The sequence below is a fragment of the Tursiops truncatus genome, chromosome 3, assembly GCF_011762595.2.
Source record: "Tursiops truncatus isolate mTurTru1 chromosome 3, mTurTru1.mat.Y, whole genome shotgun sequence".
NCBI classification, from domain to species: domain Eukaryota; kingdom Metazoa; phylum Chordata; class Mammalia; order Artiodactyla; family Delphinidae; genus Tursiops; species Tursiops truncatus.
The window spans coordinates 13,725,374-13,745,683 of NC_047036.1; the positions used below are offsets into that span (position 1 = coordinate 13,725,374).

General features: G+C 40.8%; 2 pseudogenes; one reads left to right on the plus strand and one right to left on the minus strand.

The window, feature by feature from the left end:
• Positions 1-1,059: 1,059 nt before the first annotated feature.
• LOC101325425 (large ribosomal subunit protein eL33 pseudogene) lies at positions 1,060-1,430 on the plus strand (annotated as a pseudogene).
• Positions 1,431-19,477: 18,047 nt separating this feature from the next.
• On the minus strand, positions 19,478-19,934 carry LOC101325707 (small ribosomal subunit protein eS17-like; annotated as a pseudogene).
• Positions 19,935-20,310: the final 376 nt, after the last annotated feature.

The following is a 20,310-nucleotide window of genomic DNA, read 5'->3' on the forward strand; positions in this document are numbered from 1 at the left end:
ATATTTTCTGGAACATTACTCCTGACCTACTACGATTAGATGCATCAACATTTATTTTATAGTAGCTATAACTTAATTTCCTCAATACTTGATAAATACCCTTGCACCTATATCGAGATTTGGGAAGAAAAGAGGGTGTTCATATGATTTTGAGGCTAGATCGCTTCAGTTGTTGGTTAATTTTATCCAAATTATGTTTAATCTTTTATAGTTTCTAATGTATTTGAAAACATGTTTGCTTTTACTAATTCAAGTGTTAACATACTGATTATTTTGAGAATATAAATTTTAATCCCAGTAGAGTTGCACTGTATCCAGGTTAGATTCTAAAATCAGCCTATCTGGCAAAAATCATGTGTAGAAAATTACCCATCTGCCAAACAAAGGCAGACCCTCCTTCTCTCCCAAGTCCAAAGCAGCCTGATCTCTTCGCACATCACCATGGATTTGTTTCATCATTTCCACACCAAATGAAATTACTGGCTTGCATTTAAGGGCCAATTTGTATGAACAGCATATATGCAAACAAGAATTCTTTTCAGTACTGTGACATGATCATGAAACCAGAAGCGCCTGGGATCAACATCAGGGTTACCTCCCATTTAATTCTCACTTAAGAGCACGTGTTCTTTGGTACAATATCAGGCAGACCAACCACCATGTGGTGTCTCTCCCTCTGTCTCTCCAAATTAGATAATCCATAGAAGTTCTTTGTGCATGTTCGGTGTCTACACTAAAAATTTTCTTAACTGTACTCAATAGCTTATTTCAAACCCAACTGAAACCAAGAGAATGTCTGTCTAACCATCCATTCCAGCAGTTTCCCATGTCTGATCATGCAAGTCTGATTTCTGTTCTGCAGTTCTGAACTTCCCTTACTGTGGGCACTCACATAAGAACAAACTGGCTTTGTCTGTTTCTTCCACATTTTAATGAACATAGAAGAGAATCCTGATGGCGTTATTTATGGTTCTAGCTTTAGGACTCTTCATTTTCTTAAATAGCTAAATAAGAAAATAAGGCACACTCTTTCAGCCATCTTGGACCCTGTGGAGGACTTCTAAAATGACAAATATGTCTGGACGGCTGTGGTCCAAGGCCATTTTTGCTGGCTATAAGTGGGGTCTACGGAACCAGAGGGAACACACAGATCTCCTGCAAATTGAAGGTGTATATGCTCGAGATGAAACCAAATTCTATCTAGGCAAGAGATGTGCTTATGTGTACAAAGCAAAGAACACAGTAATTCCTGGTGGAAAACCTAACAAAACCAGAGTAATCTGCGGAAAGGTAACTCGTGCTCATGGAAACAGTGGCATGGTTTGTGCCAAATTCCGAAGCAACCTTCCTGCTTAGGCCACTGGACACAGAATCCGTGTGATGTTGTACACGTCAAGGATTTAAACTTATTGAAAAGTAAATAAATAAAAGTGTGGGGGGAAAAAAAAGACAAGAAGGCACAGCCTGCAGCAGACATGCCCCCATGCCCTGCCCTCCCCACCCCTTCCAATGGATTGCACTTCTGTGCTGGTGGCACCTGAATAAGGAGGAAGGGATTCTGCAAGGCCACTCACCAAACGCTCCTTGGCACTGCCTGCCAGGGGATCTTGCCTGAACTTGACCCTCCCCTACCTGTGCCCAGGACCCTGATGGGCTGGAGGGCTGCCTTCCCCAGCTGACCCACGGGATTCCGTCCCGGGCAGAGGGCAGCGGTACTCACAGGTTAGGGCCATGGAGAGGCAGGCTGAGTGGGGCCCAGGGGCCCAGGAGAACTGCTTCTGGGGAGGCAGGAGGGAAACCTGTTGGAAGGTGGATCTGCACCTGCTTCCGAGCCCATGGTGCATACGTCCTCGTCCCTTAGGCTCCGCTTACGCGGCACGCATTCGATTGAATTAAAACTGAAGAATTTCACGGCGGCAATTGCAGGAAACCCCAAGCAAGGGGCCTTGCTGTGTGGGAGTTCCTGTGTGACTGTTCCGGCCACAGCCCGGCCCCTCACCACCCCAGCAGCTAGCTGATTCTCAGCTGCGAGGAGCTGCTTCCTTTCTCAGAGATATCCATCTAGCGGCAAGAATTCTGGAGCCCAGTAGCGAAAAGGGGTCGGGAGGTCTAACTGTCCACGTAAAGTGTCTAGCGTTTCACTTAATGCCCTTGTTTTCAGGGTCCCCATCCTCAGGCAGGAATTCCCGAGCCTGGATTTCCTGTTTCAGATTCTTCATAGACGAATTCTCAAGTCTTCTGCCAGGTAAAAAGAGCTGGAATCAGGACGGAACGGGAAGGGGATGTGCAGAGGAGGATGGTAACTGCTTATAAATACTTGGAGACAATCTGTCGTCTTCAACCCCACGCTGAACACCCCATTTTTGGAGGCCTATGGTGTTTTCCATTTCCAAAAATGTCCATTCCTGGACTTCTGTGATAAAACTTGACTTGGCTTTGCCTCTCCGATTTTTATTTCAATTTCCTCTGCATTGCTAATTCAGTTACCACTCGCTGGTTTCCTTTCCAGCTTCCAAAATTATGTTGGTATTCTCTTTACTTCTATTCTTTTTATCCTATGAGCTTTTTTCCTTTTCAGAAGCTCTCTAATTATCTTAATGAGGTTTTGCAAGGGCAGAATTGTTTGTACATTTGTAATCAAATCTACACGTTTAACTGAAAGTCTCTCTTTTTTATTTCCTTCCTCATTTTAAAACAGAAGTTCTCTTTCTCTTTTCTCCTCTTCCCCGATGGTTGTATACAGGGGATGCTGGTGGTGATTATATTTACAATTTAGGCTAAGAACGCAGGAGCCTGAGAAGCGTGACCTCAAATATGGACATGTTGACACTGTATTGTCTGGAAAAGGGGTGCTTGGATGACCCAGCAATAGCACACACCAGGTACCTAATTCCTAAATGCAGAGGAGCTTGAGGTGCTTCTCTAGAAACTGCATGTATCATGATGGTGAGGCCCCAGCAGCAGCATCTGTGCCGTGGATTCCCCTGGCTCTGGACGATGGACCCAAGTTGGACCAACTGGACGATCTCCCCTCGGAGTTTGGACTTGGATCGCAGACGAGAGAATTAGGAGTTATCAGTAATTGAGGTAAATAAATGGCAGCACTCCAGAGGGAAGACCCCCCCCCCATTCCACTGCAGAGACCCTCAGAGCTACCATGGTCCTCATACATCAAGAGGTCCAGTGGGTCAGCTCTTCTTTGTGTTCCACGAGACACCACCTTACACCACACACATCCTATGCGTTCTTCCTTTTTTGTTGTTTTTTGGGTTTTTTGCTTAGGCTGGCTCTTGGTTATTTTAATTTCACTCAAAATAACCTAGAAGAGTGAAAAGCACTCTTAAAGATGCTGCAGTCAGTTGCCATGAAGCATTAGGGTTCTGAGCTACTGTTGCAAGAACCAATTATGTCCCTCTCTTCCAACCTCATGTCAGTGACCTCACATGGGTAGCTTGGGTCAGCCACGGTGGGAGTATTTACACCACAAGTACTGGTAAATGATACAATTCAGGGACTTGGGGTTCCCTCCCCTCTCCCCAGGAGAGCTGGTGTTTAAACATCTAACAACACACCACTGATTGTAATCTTAGGTGTAAATTTCCCTGGCCCTCAGTTTGCCCATCCCAAAAGTGGGTATAACACGTCTGCTTCTCCATCTTCTCAGAGATGTTAAGATTTAACCAAGGTAAAAAAAAAATTTTTTTTAAACTATTCCAATATTCAGTAACTTTTGACAATATAAATTAAAGAATTTAATTTAAATTGAATAATAAATTTTAACTAATAGCATTGATTATTAGTGACATGTCAAGGAGAAGATACTTTCTGAGAGCAGGACATAGACTGGACATATACAATCATGACTGGCTTATTCATAACTTGAGGAAATAAAGATAATAAAATAATACTCAAACATATTATGAAAATAAGTGAGTAAATTCTCCACCCATTTTCTTTAGCAAGCTACGACAACCACCAATCACAATCATAGAAGGAGAAAGCTAAGTTTGCTTAGTTTTACTGCCTTTTACCACCCTCCTCCCTCTTTTACCTGGTAGGAAATTCAAAGAAATTTTCTCTGAAAGATTAAAACAATCATCTAGTCTGAAGGTGAAAAAAAATCAACTGTCAGTATAACATTATTATTTTATATTTGTACATGAATATATTTTACAAAGTGAATCTGTATCCCTTATCTTATTCATTTCTATGAACATCTATTTTTATTTTTGAGTTCCAATACAACTCTCACCTTGCCTTTTTTCCTTTTCTTACTATAAAATAGAGGTTCTCAGATAAAATATGGTCTGAATTTCAATTTCAAGTACAGAGTAAGGATGCACAGCTCCTACCTTTAGAGCCATGTCTTGGGCTTTGTGCTGTGTGCTCTGAACACTTGAACTAACATCAGCTCTGGGTCCCTCATTGAAAACAGATGTCGTATCAAGACGTTGTGGATATTTATCACTGCGAAAAAATACGCGTAAGGTGCGCAATTCAGATAACATTAGAAAATGACAGCAAAACAGAAAACAGGTGTTCTTGTTATTTATAGGGTGTTTTGAGAACATAAAGGAAGGGACAGCCTTTGTCCACTGGGACTGCGGTTGAAGGACACAATAGGAAATAGACCAAATAAGTCAGAAACATGAGTCCAGAGGAAGGCGAGCTTTACGGATGAGATGTTACTGACGTTCTGTCTCATTTCTCTTCTTCCCTGACCCACCTCGCGTTTCTTCTCCTCCAAGGGGGAGAATTTTACTAGGGGATCAGATTCAAAAGATCTGATGAAACATAATTCTGAAAACAAATTTGCAAGGGAAGGATTTTGCTGAGAAAAGCCTAAGAGAAATATGTTATTCACACATAAGAAACAGCCTGAAAAATTTTATAGGGCAACGCGGAATATCAAGATCTGGAGAAAATGATGAAAAGACTCTATATGGGCAAAGGAAGAATGAAATTTGACCAAAACAAGGGAAGGAAGGGATTCACAGGCAGTTATGATGCGTAACAGAGTATTATATGTTTATGTGCCAACAATTCAGAATTATAGAGCTCTCATGACCCACATTTGCACCTCTCTACCAGAATAAAAATTGCAAAGGGGGGCTTCCCTGGTTGTGTAACGGTTAAGAATCGCCTGCCAGAAGCCATAGGCAAAAACTGACGTTCTTCAACTTTTGCGATTAAAGGCGTTTTCCCCCATCCCCCTTTTCAGGTACCAAATAAGTGCTTGCCCACTAAGCCTCTTCCCAGGTCTTTTATCTTGAAACTTTATCTCTGATTTAGAATGTAAAACTTTGCCTCAGTAAAGGAATTTCAGGCATCATTGACCAGTCAAAGAAAGTTTTTTTGCCCAATCCCATGGAATCTATTACTTGTGTATTTTACATAATTTTAATTATCTGTTTGCCCTTGAGGCAGGCAAAAATATATAACTTGGCAATGCTGGTAACTTATTAGGGTTGAATAAGTGAAATATTCAGGATGATGTAAGACTAAGCATGTTGCAAAACTGGATAATGTAATGGTTGTCGGCAAAGCCGAGGGCTGGCTATAGGAGATCTTCTCAACAAAAGAAAGGTGGGTCTCATTACCATTTACTGCAATTTTTTTTTTTTTTTTGTGCGGTATGTGGGCCTCTCACTGTTGTGGCCTCTCCCGTTGCGGAGCACAGGCTCCGGACGCGCAGGCTCAGCGGCCATGGCTCACGGGCCCAGCCGCTCTGCAGCATGTGGGATCTTCCCGGACCGGGGCACGAACCTGCATCTCCTGCATCGGTAGGCGGACTCTCAACCACTGCGCCACCAGGGAAGCTCTATATCTCACATTTTAAATTGTGTGACTGGAGGAGGTTTCTCTAAGAAGGCAATATTTAAATTAAGCAAGTATGCGTGGCAATAGGAAGCAGGCAAGGGAAGATCTGGGAGGAAGAACACTCCAAGCAGAGGAAATATGTGTCTTGGCATGGAAGGAGGCAGATGGGGCTGGAATGTGGTGGATGAGCAGGGAGGGTGTTAGGTGATAGTGGCAATGTAAGCTGGCAGCTCATAGAAAGTGGGCATCGTGAGCAGGAAAAGAGATTGGATTTCATCCTGATTACTACGGGAAGCCTTCGTAGGGTCTTAAGAAGGAAACTGATGAGATGAGATTTAAACTTTTAAAAATTGCACTGGCCACTGTGCACAGGATGGTTCATAAGTCATCAAAAGTGAAAGCAGAGAAACAAATTAAGAAACTATCACAAGAGCTTACGTGAAAGCTGTCAACGGCTTAGATGAGGTCAACAAGAATAGAAACAGCAACAAGTTGTCAGATCCAAGACACATCCTAGAAAGACCCTCAGTGAGAGCTGCTGATGAATTGGATGGGAACGTGTGGAGGGAAAGAAACAAATCGTGAATTTTCTGCAGTGGGCTGCCAGCAATCCTTGGCATTCCGTGGCTTGTAGCAGCGTCACTGTACTTGCTGCCTCCATCTTCACAAGGCTGTCTTTACTCTCTGTGTGTCTGTGTCTCCCTCTCCTAATGACGGCACCACTCATGGGACTCAGGGCCCACCCTAGTCCAGTATGACCTCATCTTAACTTGATTCCACCTGCAAGAACCCTATTTCCTCTGGATGGACAAGAATTTTAGGGGACACTACACAACCCACTACAGTAGCCAGGGGGTCTGCATGGTTCTCCTCAAGGGACTGCTCTCTCTTAAGTAAACATTCAGGCAGCACTGGCTCAGGCAAGGGTGTCACCCAGGCTCATGAGGCTAAGAACTACCTCACTGTCTTCTGAAGCCTGGCCTTGCAATGAGGTGGTAAAGAGTGTTAAGTACATGGAGACTATCTCTTAGCCATGGAGGAAGAGTAGGGTTGTGACTGGAGCATTAGCAACAGGTGAGTAGTAACACATGTACAACAGATTATATCTCAACTTTGGAGGTGACGGGAAGCATCAGCAGGTGTTATGGCTTGAATTACATCCCCCCAAATTCATATGTTGAGGCCTTAACCTCCAGTGTGAAATTTGGAGATTGGGTCTTTAGGGAAGTTATTAAGGTTAAATGAGGCCATAAGTGTGGGGCCCTAATCCAATAGAATTGGTGTCCTTATAAGAAGAGGAAGAGACACCAGGGATCTCTCTCCACACACATACAGAGGAAACGCCATGTGAGGTCACAGAGAGAAGGTGGCCAACTCCAAATCAGGGAGAGAGCTCTCACCGGAAACCAGCCCTGATAGAACTTGGTTCTAGGACTTCCAGCCTCCAGAACTGGGAGTAAATAAATGTCTGTTGTTTAAGCCACCAAGTCTGTAGTATTTTGTTATGGCAGCTCAGCCAACTAGGACAGCAAGTCTTCATTTCAGGTACGATAAATAGGAATCAAATGCCCCACAGACATGAGGGGGAGGTGAGGGAAGATCAAGGTATGGCCTATCCTAGAGAAACACATTTCAAATCTTCATGACAGAGTTTCTGATTTGATTATAAAGAATTTTATTAAACAAATATTTATTGCATGCTTATTATGTACAAGTCACTAGTTGCATCATCAAATTTCAGACACCTGTCAAGACCTAGTGTATATTAGTGGACCTTGGTCTGAAGCCAAAGAGAGTGTGGCTTTGTTCAGTCACTGTGTCCCTCATTATTCTTCTGAAGTAAATGGCAATAACATTCACCTCTGGTATCATGATTTTAAAGAGGTGAAAACAAGACCTGTGCTGTGAAAGTAATGCGACATTAACTATTTCTTGGTATTGGAGAAAGATTTTTAAAACTAGTTACCATATTCTGTCCACTATAGACATTGCTCCTATGTCATCTCTAGCAACAAGATCTAAAATTATTTCATCCTTTTCCTTAGGTTTTCTACTTCTTACTTCATGCTCTAGTCCAAGCTGTTTTCCATTTGATTACTGCATGGGGAATTATTTTGACCCTTGATAACAAGTTTAGAAGCTTCTTGCAATCCAGTTTCACAGTTTATATTCACTCTAAGCTCTTCCTGGATGGGCTCCCTGAAAGAGCATACAAACGGGAACCAAGGGGTCACTTTGAAGGTCTGGTCTGGTTTAACATCTTTGTTGGCAACCGAGAAGAATGTGAAAACACCACAGTAATGAAATCTGATTCTAAATTGGGAGTTGCTGCAATGACAGAGGAATAAATTGAGGAGAAAACCACAGAGTAACTGAAATTCAACTTAGCAAGTTACAATCTAATATATCTGAGAACTGAAAAAGAATTCACAACATGAACTGTCAATGGATGAGTGAAGTCAGTCAAATATTAATGTCCTAAAAGACCTGAGGATAATGGCAAACTTAATCATGCATGTTAGAACTGAGACGGGCTAGAAAATGATAAATGCTGTTTTATACAGCAAGTAAGGAGGTAGCGTAGGGAAGGAAAATGTAGAGGACTGGTGAGATGACATCTAGAATTTGATATTGTATTGGATGTGTTATCACTTGGAAACTCCCTCAATCACAGACAAGTTGAAGTCATATATCAAAGGAAGAATGGAAGGAGAGGATTGACATTGGGAAAACAAGTTGAATGGAGGATTAAAGCAGATAAATACAAACTGGCAGCATTCCCAATTACTCAAAGTTACAGAAAGCAGTGTGCTTAGTAGGTAAGAACTTCAAAATCAGACTGGTTTTGTGTCTCCCATTCAGCCGCTTATTAGTTGATGGACCTTGGGCAAGTTGTAGAACTCTAGAAGTCTCAGTTTCTTGGTCTGAAAACATGAAGTAGCAGTAATACTTGATTCTTAGGGTTGTTTGAAGGGTGAATAAGATAGTGCATGTAAGAAATTAGTGCAATCTCCAATGCATACATTCTCAAGAAGTACTAACTACAACAAGCAATAATAATAATAATGATCTACACATAATTAGATTTTTTATATTAACGTACACACATTTTCATCAAACATTTTTACCCTCTGTTAGTGATAATTTTTGCACAGGAATTTTTCTAGACGTGACATTCAACTTAGAGTTTCCATCCAATAATGTGACAGCCTCTACACCAGCAGAGCATTCATTTTAAGTAGTTCACTGTCCCCCATCACTTTCTCCACCACATACTTCTACCATCTGTCCTCCCATATCTTCTTAATCAGAATAGCCTGATAGGCAGTCCTGGATCTAGTGATTTTTTAAAACAAGAGAATATGGAATGAGAGCCAGATGGTAAATTTGAGCATATCTAGGACAATCACTTTATTTAGCTACAAAAACAAACAAAATTAAACAGTTGCTTCTCTTTTTTATGCATTGGTTTCCCTGGCCAGATAAGTCCTTGAACTTTTTTAGATGACAGAAAATTTTCAACCACTCATCAGATACCACGTATCATTTCAAACCATGGGATATCAAAGAAAGAGCATATTTTGCTTGTGCCATTTTTAAAAGTCTCAGTCTTTGTGTAGTTGCTTTCTATTGTCTGTCAGGTTGTTTCTACGACTTTTAAGCTGAAGGGCAAATGGAGATATTATTTTGAAAAAGGTAAATATTTCAAGGGAATTTCATGTGCACTAAGGGAAACAGGGAGGGACAAACTGTGATACCCTGCCCCCCCCCCCGCAAGGTAAATGATGTAAATGACCAGGTTAAAGAATTTCCTCCTTGCTGAAGTCTGCATGCTGCTTTGCAAGCATTCCACAGAAATGAAGGCAATGAAGTGTGTTCCCTGAAAGGTCCTTTTCTGAGATTAGATCCTGGCTTGCCCCGCTATAGTCTAGAGCCTATCATATTAATTAACCAGATCAAACAAATTCCTTTTTCAATTGAAAACCTGTGGTCCAGTGGCTTGATCAATCTGATACCATAATAATAAAAACCATTCTGGTCCCAAAGATTTTCCTCTGAGAAAAGAACTGAATGACAAAATACTTCTGTACATCGTCCAGACACGTCAATTTCTTTTTTCAAATTGGACACTTTTCGAGGAGTTTGTAAAAACTATCTAGCAACCATGTGTAAAATAGATAGCTAGTGGGAACCTGCTGTATAGCACAGGGAGCTCAGCTTGGTGCTCTGTGATGACCTAGATGGGTGAGACGGGGCAGGGATGTGGGAGGGAGGACCAAGAGAGAGGGGATATAGGTATACGTATAACTGATTCACTTCATTGTACAGCAGAAACTAACACAACATTGTAAAGCAATTTTACTCCAATAAAAAAAAAGAAAAAACAAGAATTATATTAAAACAAAATGAAAGAAAAAAAACTGTCAAGCAGATTCTGGCGGAGACATTACTTTGAGATAATAGATCAATCATCTCAAACTATTCTGTGTCATCTTGGATTTTAATGCCATTGAAATAATGCAGCCTTTTAGGCTATTTCCACTGAGGCACCAAACTAACTATTATAAACAATTATTAAGAAGTTTGGGGTTTTTTTCCACTTGATTAGCTCGTCAAATATTTCCCTCCTTTTCTGTTTTTTTTTTTTAACATCTTTATTGGAGTATAATTGCTTTACAATGGTGTGTTAGTTTCTGCTTTATAACAAAGTAAATCAGCTATACGTATACATATATCCCCATATCTGTTCCCTCTTGCATCTCCCTCCCACTCTCCCTATCCCACCCCTCTAGGTGGTCACAAAGCACCAAGCTGATCTCCCTGTGCTATGCGTCTGTTTCCCACTAGCTATCTATTTTACATATGGTAGTGCATATATGTCCATGCCACTCTCTCACTTCATCCCAGCTTACCCTTCCCCCTCCCCATGTCCTCAAGTCCATTCTCTACATCTGTGGCTTTATTCCTGTCCTGCCCCTAGGCTCTTCAGAACCTTTTTTTTTTTTTTTAAGATTCCATATATATGTGTTAGCATTGGTATTTGTTTTTCTCTTTCTGACTTACTTCACTCTGTATGACAGACTCTAGGTCCATCCACCGCACTACAAATAACTCAATTTCGTTTCTTCTTATGGCTGAGTAATATTCCATTGTATATATGTGCCACATCTTCTTTATCCATTCATCTGTTGATGGACACTTAGGTTGCTTCCATGTCCTGGCTATTGTAAATAGAGCTGCAATGAACATTGTGGTACATGATCCCTGCTTTTCTTAACACTGTGTTATGACATAACACCTGAGGAAGTGATATTTTCACATTAATAATACTTTTTATCAGACATTCATTTTTACCTGAAAGAAATGTCTTCCTCAAGAAAGGGAAGAAGTAGTGATCTCCTTTTCTGTAGGTATAAACGTCAAAAGATTCCATATTCTACTTTGGAATTCAGTCACATTAAGAAGATGTTATTATTGATATTTAGGGAACTACTTTTCCCCACATAAAACTTGCTAATATCTTCCAGATGTGTATCAATTAGCCATCCAGTTTTTGGCCTGCAACTGATAGATGACTTGTTTTCGTTCTTGTTTAGTTGTTTAGTTCTTGTTTAGTTCTTGTTTTAGTTGTGTTTCAGATGAATGTTATTCTAGCTTTACTGAAACAGAAATGACAGAACACCAATTTGATTTTCACTTGTATGCTGTGTGTAGCAATCAAATAAGCAATGACACAAGGTATGTTGAATTCTTTTCAGCTTAGGACATGCAGTTCACATATCTCCCTGTCTGAGGCCCAGGGGTGTGGAACAAAAGATAGGGTACTTTTATACCCGACAAAAGATCAGGTGCTTTTATAATGTACCCCACCTGCTCTCCAGGTGTGGCAAGCACCATATTTTGATGAGTTGTCTTATGTCAATGTGGCCTCAGTTTGGGGTGAATACATTTTCTTTGAGAACTTGTCTGCATTGACTAACAGTGTCTTTGGGCTTAGGAAAACAATCATTAAGAGAAGAAAAATTTATTTTTCACTCATACGTGGTGCTTTTCTGAGGTCCACGTTTCTTTTTTTATCAAGTGCTTTGACTAGATAGAACTAATTCTTGATTTTTTTTCTACACAAATTTTGTTAGAAAAATATTCTGTTCTTCAAGAGTCATTTGGACTTCTTTTTGTGGAAAAAAAACAAAAACCAAAGCTGTTTCCTTGGAAGAAAAGGGTAGACTTCTTATAACACCCACGTTTTGCTTCTGTCTCCATCAATGACCTGAATGATTCCATGCCTTCGTCAGCATCAAGGAGATAATGTCTCCCCCCATCTGCCTCTGGATGATCTTGTCTGGGACAGTTTGGAACATTTACGAACTTTAGTCTGTACCAATATGCATTATTATGCCCACGTACGATTGAATCATACATTTCCTGCTGCATCAAGGTTATCCAGATACCTGGAGCGCATTCCATTTTGTTGTAGATAAAAAAGCAAGGTGTCCTTCATTTACCATTTATTGCCTGACTCAGAACTCGATTCTCCTAAAACGCCTTTGGTTATGGGAGGGAAAGGTTGGAGACTGTGTTTCTTTTATTTCCTAAAGAAGATGGGTCCTTTATTTATATCACTAAACCACTCTGTCTCTTAATTGTTCTGCTTGTAATTGATACATTGTCCTTTAAATGCTTTTACACTGTGAGCAGGGCATTGCTTTAGAAACAGTTTAAAAGTACTTATGCACCTGGAATTATGTTCTGTGGGGAGGGAAATTAAAAAGAGAGACAAAGAAAGAGGAGGGAAAAAAGCTAGTCTTCAAAGTGTTTAAAGCTCCAGGGGTGAAAAAAAAAAAAGAGGTGAAAAAATAGAATGCAGTGAAATAAAATGTTTAATAAGTGTTGACATGCGGGGTGCAGAGCTCACTGGACATCTGAGAAAACCAAAATTGCAGGGAAGTGGAGACCCTTTCAGAGCAAGGGTTCAGGCTTTTTCAGGATCCCTGAACCACCAGCATGAGAACCTGATGCTCTTAACAATGCAGGTTCCAGGGCCCCGTGCTGGCCCTGCTGAGTGAGAAGAGCTCAAATGAGACCCAGGAATTTGTATATTAACCACCTCCCACGTGATTCATAGGCACAATAGGTTCTGAGAGCTGCTTATATATTCAGTCCAAAACACTGAAAAATAACACCGGGCTAATCCCCACCTGTCTAGATGGCCTTTAATTCATCAAATAACAAAACCAAATATACCTCTCACTTACCTCTCCCAGGTATCAAAATGCTTTGAAGGGTGACACTCTCTGTGGTGGAACATTCTTCTGGATGTCTCTCATCTCTCCCCTCCATACCTCCGATGGCCTCTTCCCACCCAATTCCCCAGAGAGCAGCCAGTTTTCTGAAAAATAACTTCCTCTTACTTTCCTGCCTAGAATCCTCCAGTGGCTTTCCGAAACACTCAGAACACTCAGAATGAAATCCAGGCACGTCTCCAGGGCCACCAAGGAACACAGGACCCAACCCCTATCCTCTTCCCCTCTCCAGCCTCATTTCACACCATCGTCCCCCTTGATTTCTGTTCATCATTTCCCCGCCACAGATGCCTTCTTTGAGATCCCCAGTAAACCTATTTCTTTTTAAGGGCCCTTGAACTTGTAACTGAATGGACTAAACTTGGGACAGAGGGTCCAGTCAGAAAAGAGCTTTATTCTTCTCCCGCCACTGGGCTGAAAAATACTCTGTTGAACTGCTCTTCCCGTCCCGTGAAAACGATGCCCAACAGTGCTCTTAGCTTTTTGCTCATTTTCTAAATAAAAAATGTGTTCCCACCCCCAGTGTGAAGCTAGCCCTCCGCTCAGGAAGCAGCACAGGTTCCCAAGGAGTGGGATTTGTGGGAAAGATGCGACGGCTGGTTAACAGACCTGTGTTGTCTTAACTTGATTTGTCTCTGGCTTTCAAATGCCCTCAGTCCGGGCTGACACCCAAGTGTTAGCTCTTCCCTGCAAGGCTCACCATACATTCTTCAGAGACAGCAGCACCGCTGCCAACCACAGGGGCCTTGGTAGAGCGCTGTTCCCTGATGTGAGCCGTGCATTCTTGGAGCGGTTATTCAGACCTACATCCCCAGCTGCCCCATCCTATGCACACCCTTGGAATCCTCTCCCTTGAAGTCAGTAAGCCTGTGGGTCGGGGTCCTTCCAGGCCGTGCTGCCTTCTGCAGAGCCTACAGGGCTGGTGGGCACTGTCCCACACTGGGGTGCCGCCAAGCCCTGGAGCCGCCAGTGTCACCCTGCTGCCCTCTCCTTTGGCTCTACCATGGCCGGTTTCCCCAGCCAGCTTCCTATCTTCAGACTTTTCCAGCCCAAACCTGGGGAACCGACTTCTTGCCACTCAAATCCCAGATTCTCCAAGTGCCCCTCGCTTTTCTTTGCTGGGAGGCTGGTGTCTGAGCTTCTGTAAGCAAGTCCTGAGAGACGGACTTGATTGGACTAGACTAGAATTCCAGTTTTCCCTTCTTGCAAACACCCCCGTCCCCCGGCCCCCCACCCCCAAAAACTGTTCAGCTGCTGCCTCTTGCCAATGACTTAGAGGAAGGACCAGGACTAATTCCCTTCTACCCATGGAGAAAGATAGGGAAGCGCTGCTGCGTTTTCTTCCCTGCAAACACACTTCAAAGCATGCTGCACTCGATGACTCTAGCCTTTTCTTATACACCCTCCTGGTATGAGCACCACGTGCACCTCCTAGCAAGTCCTGTAGGGGATGTTTCTAGTATCTCTCTTCAGAACTCGGGGAGATTTTATCACCCACTGCTCTGCGTTTCGGGAATTTAGTCACCCTACAAAGAAAAACCCTATTCCTTAAGTTGTTCTGTTCTGATTGCTTTCATTATCCATCCATGCATAACAGATTATCTCCAGAAGTAGTGACTTAAAACAACACGTTAATCTTTCTTACGATTCTGTGTGTTGACTGGCCTCAGCTGAGTGGTTCTTCTTTTCTGTCATTCGTGTTCACTCACTTGGTGGCATTCAATTGGGTTGGCCTGGAAAGCTGATGAAGTCTTCAGCCAGATGGTGCTCAGTGAAGCCTCTCTTTATAACTTGGGCTTCTTGACAGCATGGCAGTTTCAGAGCAGTTGAACTTTTTAAAAGGCAGCTGGCTTCAAAGAAGGAAAGCAGGAGCTACTGGGCTTAAAAGATAGGCTTGGAGCAGGCATGTCTCTGCATCTGCCAGTGAAGGAAAAAAAGACTGCCTCTGGATAGTAGGAGTGGCATGCCCGTATAGAAAGGGAAGGGATTGACAGAAGCCATCTTTGGAGGCTGTTTATCATACTGACCCCTCTGCCTGGAATGTTCTTTCCAAAGATCTCAACATGGCCACTGGCCCCCTTCTCAGCATTCAGGTCTCAGCTCAAATGTCATCACTGGCCTGTCATCACCAAGGTACTTGCCAACTCCACCCATCTCACATAACCCTACAGTCACTCTGAGTTTACTGTCTTCGTTTCATTTCATTGTTTTTTGTTTATTGTATATTGCCATTGTTTATTATTATTTGTACATTGTCTCTACTTAACCTTCCACTCCCTATGGGAACGTAAGCTCCTGGATAGAAAGGAACTTGGCTTCTTTATTCTCTGCAGTCTCTACATCATCCAGAAAAGAGAAATGACTCACTAACTCTTTGTGAAGAAATTAACACCTAGCTCAGTTCTACCATGTTCAAAGCCAGCTCTCAATAATAGTGGTTGATGATATGACCCAGGAGTCCCACTACTGAGCATATGCCCTGAGAAAACCATAATTCAAAAAGAGTCATGTACCACAATGTTCATTGCAGCACTATTTACAATAGCCAGGACGTGGAACCAACCTAAGTGTCCAGCAACAGATGAATGGATAAAGAAGATGTGGCACATATATACAATGGAATATTACTCAGCCATAAAAAGAAATGAAATTGAGTTATTTGTAGTGGGGTGGATGGACCTAGAGTCTGTCATACAGAGTGAAGTCAGTCAGAAAGAGAAAAAAATACCATATGCTAACATATATATATAGAATCTAAAAAAAAAAAAGGTTCTGAAGAATCTAGGGGCAGGACAGGAATAAAGACACAGACATAGAGAATGGACTTGAGGATATGGGGAGGGGGAAGGGTAAGCTGGGACAAAGTGAGAGAGTGGCATGGACATATATACACTACCAAACGTAAGGTAGATAGCTAGTGGGAAGCAGCTGCATAGCACAGGGAGATCAGCTTGGTGCTTTGTGACCACCTAGAGGCATAGGGAGGGTGGGAGGGAGGGAGACGCAAGAGGGAGGGGATATGGGGGTATAGGTATACATACAGCTGATTCACTTTGTTATACAGCAGAAACTAACACAACATTGTAAAGCAATTATACTCCAATAAAGATGTTAAAAAAAACAATAGTAGTGGTTGATGGACACAAATGTCTTTATATCTACCCAAGGTTTCATGGGAGAGTAACAATTTTAGAATATTTTTTAAAAATCTCTAGAACAGTAGAGACAATTTCTCAGTCAAAGTTTGACTCCAATCACACTTTGGATTTCTCCCGGATAAAATGCCCTCAGCTTTAATGAAACTTCTTAATGTTAATAAACAGCTAAACAAAATTTTATTTTCTGCTTAGTCAAGGGAGAATATTAATGTTACACCCTTGATTTTCCTTCTCATAATACGTTAATGCTGTAGTAAATCAACATCATTAAGGGGACCATACCTTAAGGTGGGAACGGACAACCTGCAGTTTTTATGCCATTAATTTTATTGGGATAATAATGATAATAGCTAAGCATCTCGAGCACTTAGCCTGAGTGCCTGGTTCTGTGCTAAGTGCTTCACGTGGACCAACTCTTGGATTAGTCTAAGCACAATGACCAGAAGGGTCTTTTGCTGCCTTTGTGGCAACTGTCTATAACCTCTAGGAATATGCCCTTAATGAATATCACCATTTGAACAACTTCCTCCCTGATTCTCTGCAAACTCTACAAGAAGAGAGAGAGATACTTTGATATATTACCTTTTTTTTATTAAAGTATAGGTGCTGTACAATATTGTATGTGACAGGCATACAATATAGTGATTCACAATTTTTAAAGGTTATACTCCATTTGTAGTTATTATAAAATATTGGTTATATTCCCCATGTTGTACAGTATTTTATATCTAATAGCTTGCACCTCTTACTCCCTCACCCTTGTCTTTCCTCTTCTCTTTCCCCACTGGTAACCACTGGTTTTTTCTCTGTATCTGTGAGTCTGCTTCTTTTTTGTTGTATTCACTAGTTCGTTGTATTTTTTAGATTCCATATATAAGTGATATTATTTGTGTTCTTTTTGATGATGGCCATTCTGACAGGTGTGAGGTGAGTCTTACTGTGGTTTTAATTTGCATTTTCCTGATGATTAGTGATGTTGAGCATCTTTTCATGTGCCTGTTGGCCATCTGCATTTCCTCCTTGGAAAAATGTCTATTCAGTTCTTTTTTTAATTTTTTAATCTGGTTAGTTAGGGTTTTGTTTGTTTGTTTGTTTGTTGATGTTGGCTTATATGAGCTTTTTATATATATTGGACATTAGTCCCTTATCAGTCATACCATTTGCAAATATTTTCTCCCATTCAGTATGTTGTTTTTTCATTTTGTCAAAGTTTCCTTTGCTGTGCAAAAGCTTTTAAGCTTAAATAGGTTCCATTTGTTTATTTTTGCTTTTATACCTTTTAACAGTGGTTACCCCAGCCCTAGAGTAACCATGTTATAATACACTTTACTTAAACATAAGATTCGCAAGCATTTCTTTCTTACTTTCATATGTTAGTAGACTCTTGTCCCCAAAAAACTGTCTGTCTACTTCCTCAAGAAACACTAATTGTATGAGTTTTAGCTGTCTCTATAAAATTGCATTTCTATTTAATGGTATCTTTCAATAAATAAGTAAGGAAAATTGCAAGCTCAATAATTTATAAGTCTTATTATGTACCTCCGTTTATACCTTAAATAACAACTTTTGAATGTGAATCTGTAATTATATGATATGTTAAATGCTATTCTAAAACTCAGTTTTTATTAAAATCCTCCCAAACCATTTAAATGTGTTTTGACTTTCCAAATTGACCAGTTTTCATAGGCTTTTCACAAATACTATCTCATAAGGCATAAAATTAAGGAATGCTTGGAAATAACGCCCATTCAGTTGTTGCCTCTCAGTGCCCATAACATGGCTGACTATTCCCTGCTGAAAACTCTGGTCTCAAGATCACTGTTCATTTAATTGATGGCTAATGTCTTCATTACACAGCTGTTAGTCCATCAAGAAGATAGTTAATGAACTTGGCAATATACATTGCATTAACTTTTTGCCCTAAGGTTAATCATGGGATTATTTTCAAATGTGCTTTTGATGTGCTAAGCTTCCCTAATAAATATGATTAAGTAAGATAAGTTGAGAGGAAGAACATCAATTCAATGAAAATTGCTTAACATTAGGCAGTAGGTTTATAAATGAGTAAAGGGAAATTTAATGTCTGTACTTTATGGCTCTTAAAGGATATTTGGCTGTGACCCAGATGCTAAGCTTTACCTTCACTGAGTTAAACCAGGAACACTGATTTATACACCAATATGATGTTCTTCAACTGTACCATTCAGGGCCTTATTTTTGCAAATAATATGTTCTTTTCCTCTTTCTTTACATCAGAATAAGCATTATTCTTCTTAGTTAGAATAATAATAGAGGATATTCTAAGATTCAATCAATGAGGGGAATAAACAATGTTGAAATAGTAGACTCCTAAGAACAAAATGTGTTTTATTAAAGAAACATTCTCCCAAGCATTGTAAGTAAATTTACATTAAATATTAAAGCTTTCTAAAGAAAAATCTATTTACTCACTTAAAAAAAAAAAAAAAAAGAACATTGCAAAGTGCCCTTGCTGTTGCTACTGAAACTACTTTTGTCAAGACTATCCTTCTAATATCCATCCTTCTGAGTGCTATAATTTTAGCCCTTACTGACTTATTCAATATTAGACTAACCTCTAGGAATAAAAATAAACTGTCCAGCATTTAGAACAACAAAGAGAGTAGAAACACATTTTGTGATATAATTCTCCTTAACTTAGTTTCTGTTAGTCTTATTAAGAAAAATAGTCTTGGATTTAAAGTTTCTATCATTTGTCCAGGTCTAAAATGATGTTTTCTAAAAACATTTTAATACAGTCGATTAAGTCACTTTCTTCTGTGCCAGTCAAAGTCCCAGAGAGACTATGATGATGACCTCAGTTTGGGAATGATGGCAACCACCATTGAAGAGAGGAAATTAGTTTATACTTGAATGGGATCCTTTTTTTTTCAAGTACAAAATTAGTACTCTCTCCCCCTTAGCACAAAATGTACTTGCTAGGATAGATTCAAGCTTCCTTTACTCAGCATTCCATCTGGCTTAATCTCAGCTGAAGGGGAGAATCACAAAGCAGATGTCAGTCATGGTCTGACCTCTTGGTTTAGAAGGCGGGGTGGGCAATAGCTTCTACTTCTCCACTGGCTTCTCCCTCCAGACATAATCTCCATTTATCCCGTTGCTTTAAGAACATGAGTTCCATTTCTTTTGTTGTTGTTGTCTGAGGCTTACTGAAAATATTACAGCACAGCAGAAAGATTCAAACGACTCCACGTGGTGTTTTGAAATTCATCCCTCCTGTAGGCTGAGTGACTGGCAGGTTGGACAGACTGCCAAAGACCAAGAGCTTCAGCATTTCCTTAGTGTCAGGATCTACTTCAGTGATTTCCTGATCCCAGGCTGAGACCTCAGGCACGTAATTATCTCTCCTCTCCCTCGCCTCCTCCTGCAGCTTGATGGAGATACGTCTCACTGGACCACTCTGAATCCGCTTCATCAGATGTGTGACATAGCCTGTGATCTTGTTGTGGAGCTTCTTGCTGGGAATGATGGCGATCTCCTCTCACATGTGCTTGTTGGTGTGCAAGTCGTTGCCCAGGCGCGTGTAGTACTTCTCAATGATGACCCGGGCCGCCTTCTTCACGGTTTTGGTGCAGACGTGGCCCGTGTTGGCGGTCCTTGGTAAGAGGTTCATTTCTTTATTAGATGACAGACTTTAGGTCTCTGGAGTATTTTTCAGAGAAGAATTTTTGCTTTTCAAGAACAGCTACACAAAATAATCTTGAGCCAAAGTATTCTTTCTTTAGATTTCTACCAGAAGGGGAATAGAACTACAAAGTTTTATTTTCAAAATTCTCATGTTCAAGTCAATAAATATTTAAAGTCTATAAAGCACTGTACTAATGAGAAGACAGGGATTGGAAGAGTTGGTAAGATCAAACTGAAAAATGAAGACAAACAAAACGCCATATTTCTGCCTTCCAGTTGCTGATATCTTGTTGAAGAGATGAGGACATGTCCTAATAATCTGGTACAAACTGAGTTGTACCAAGTGATGCAAAGGAAGCTCA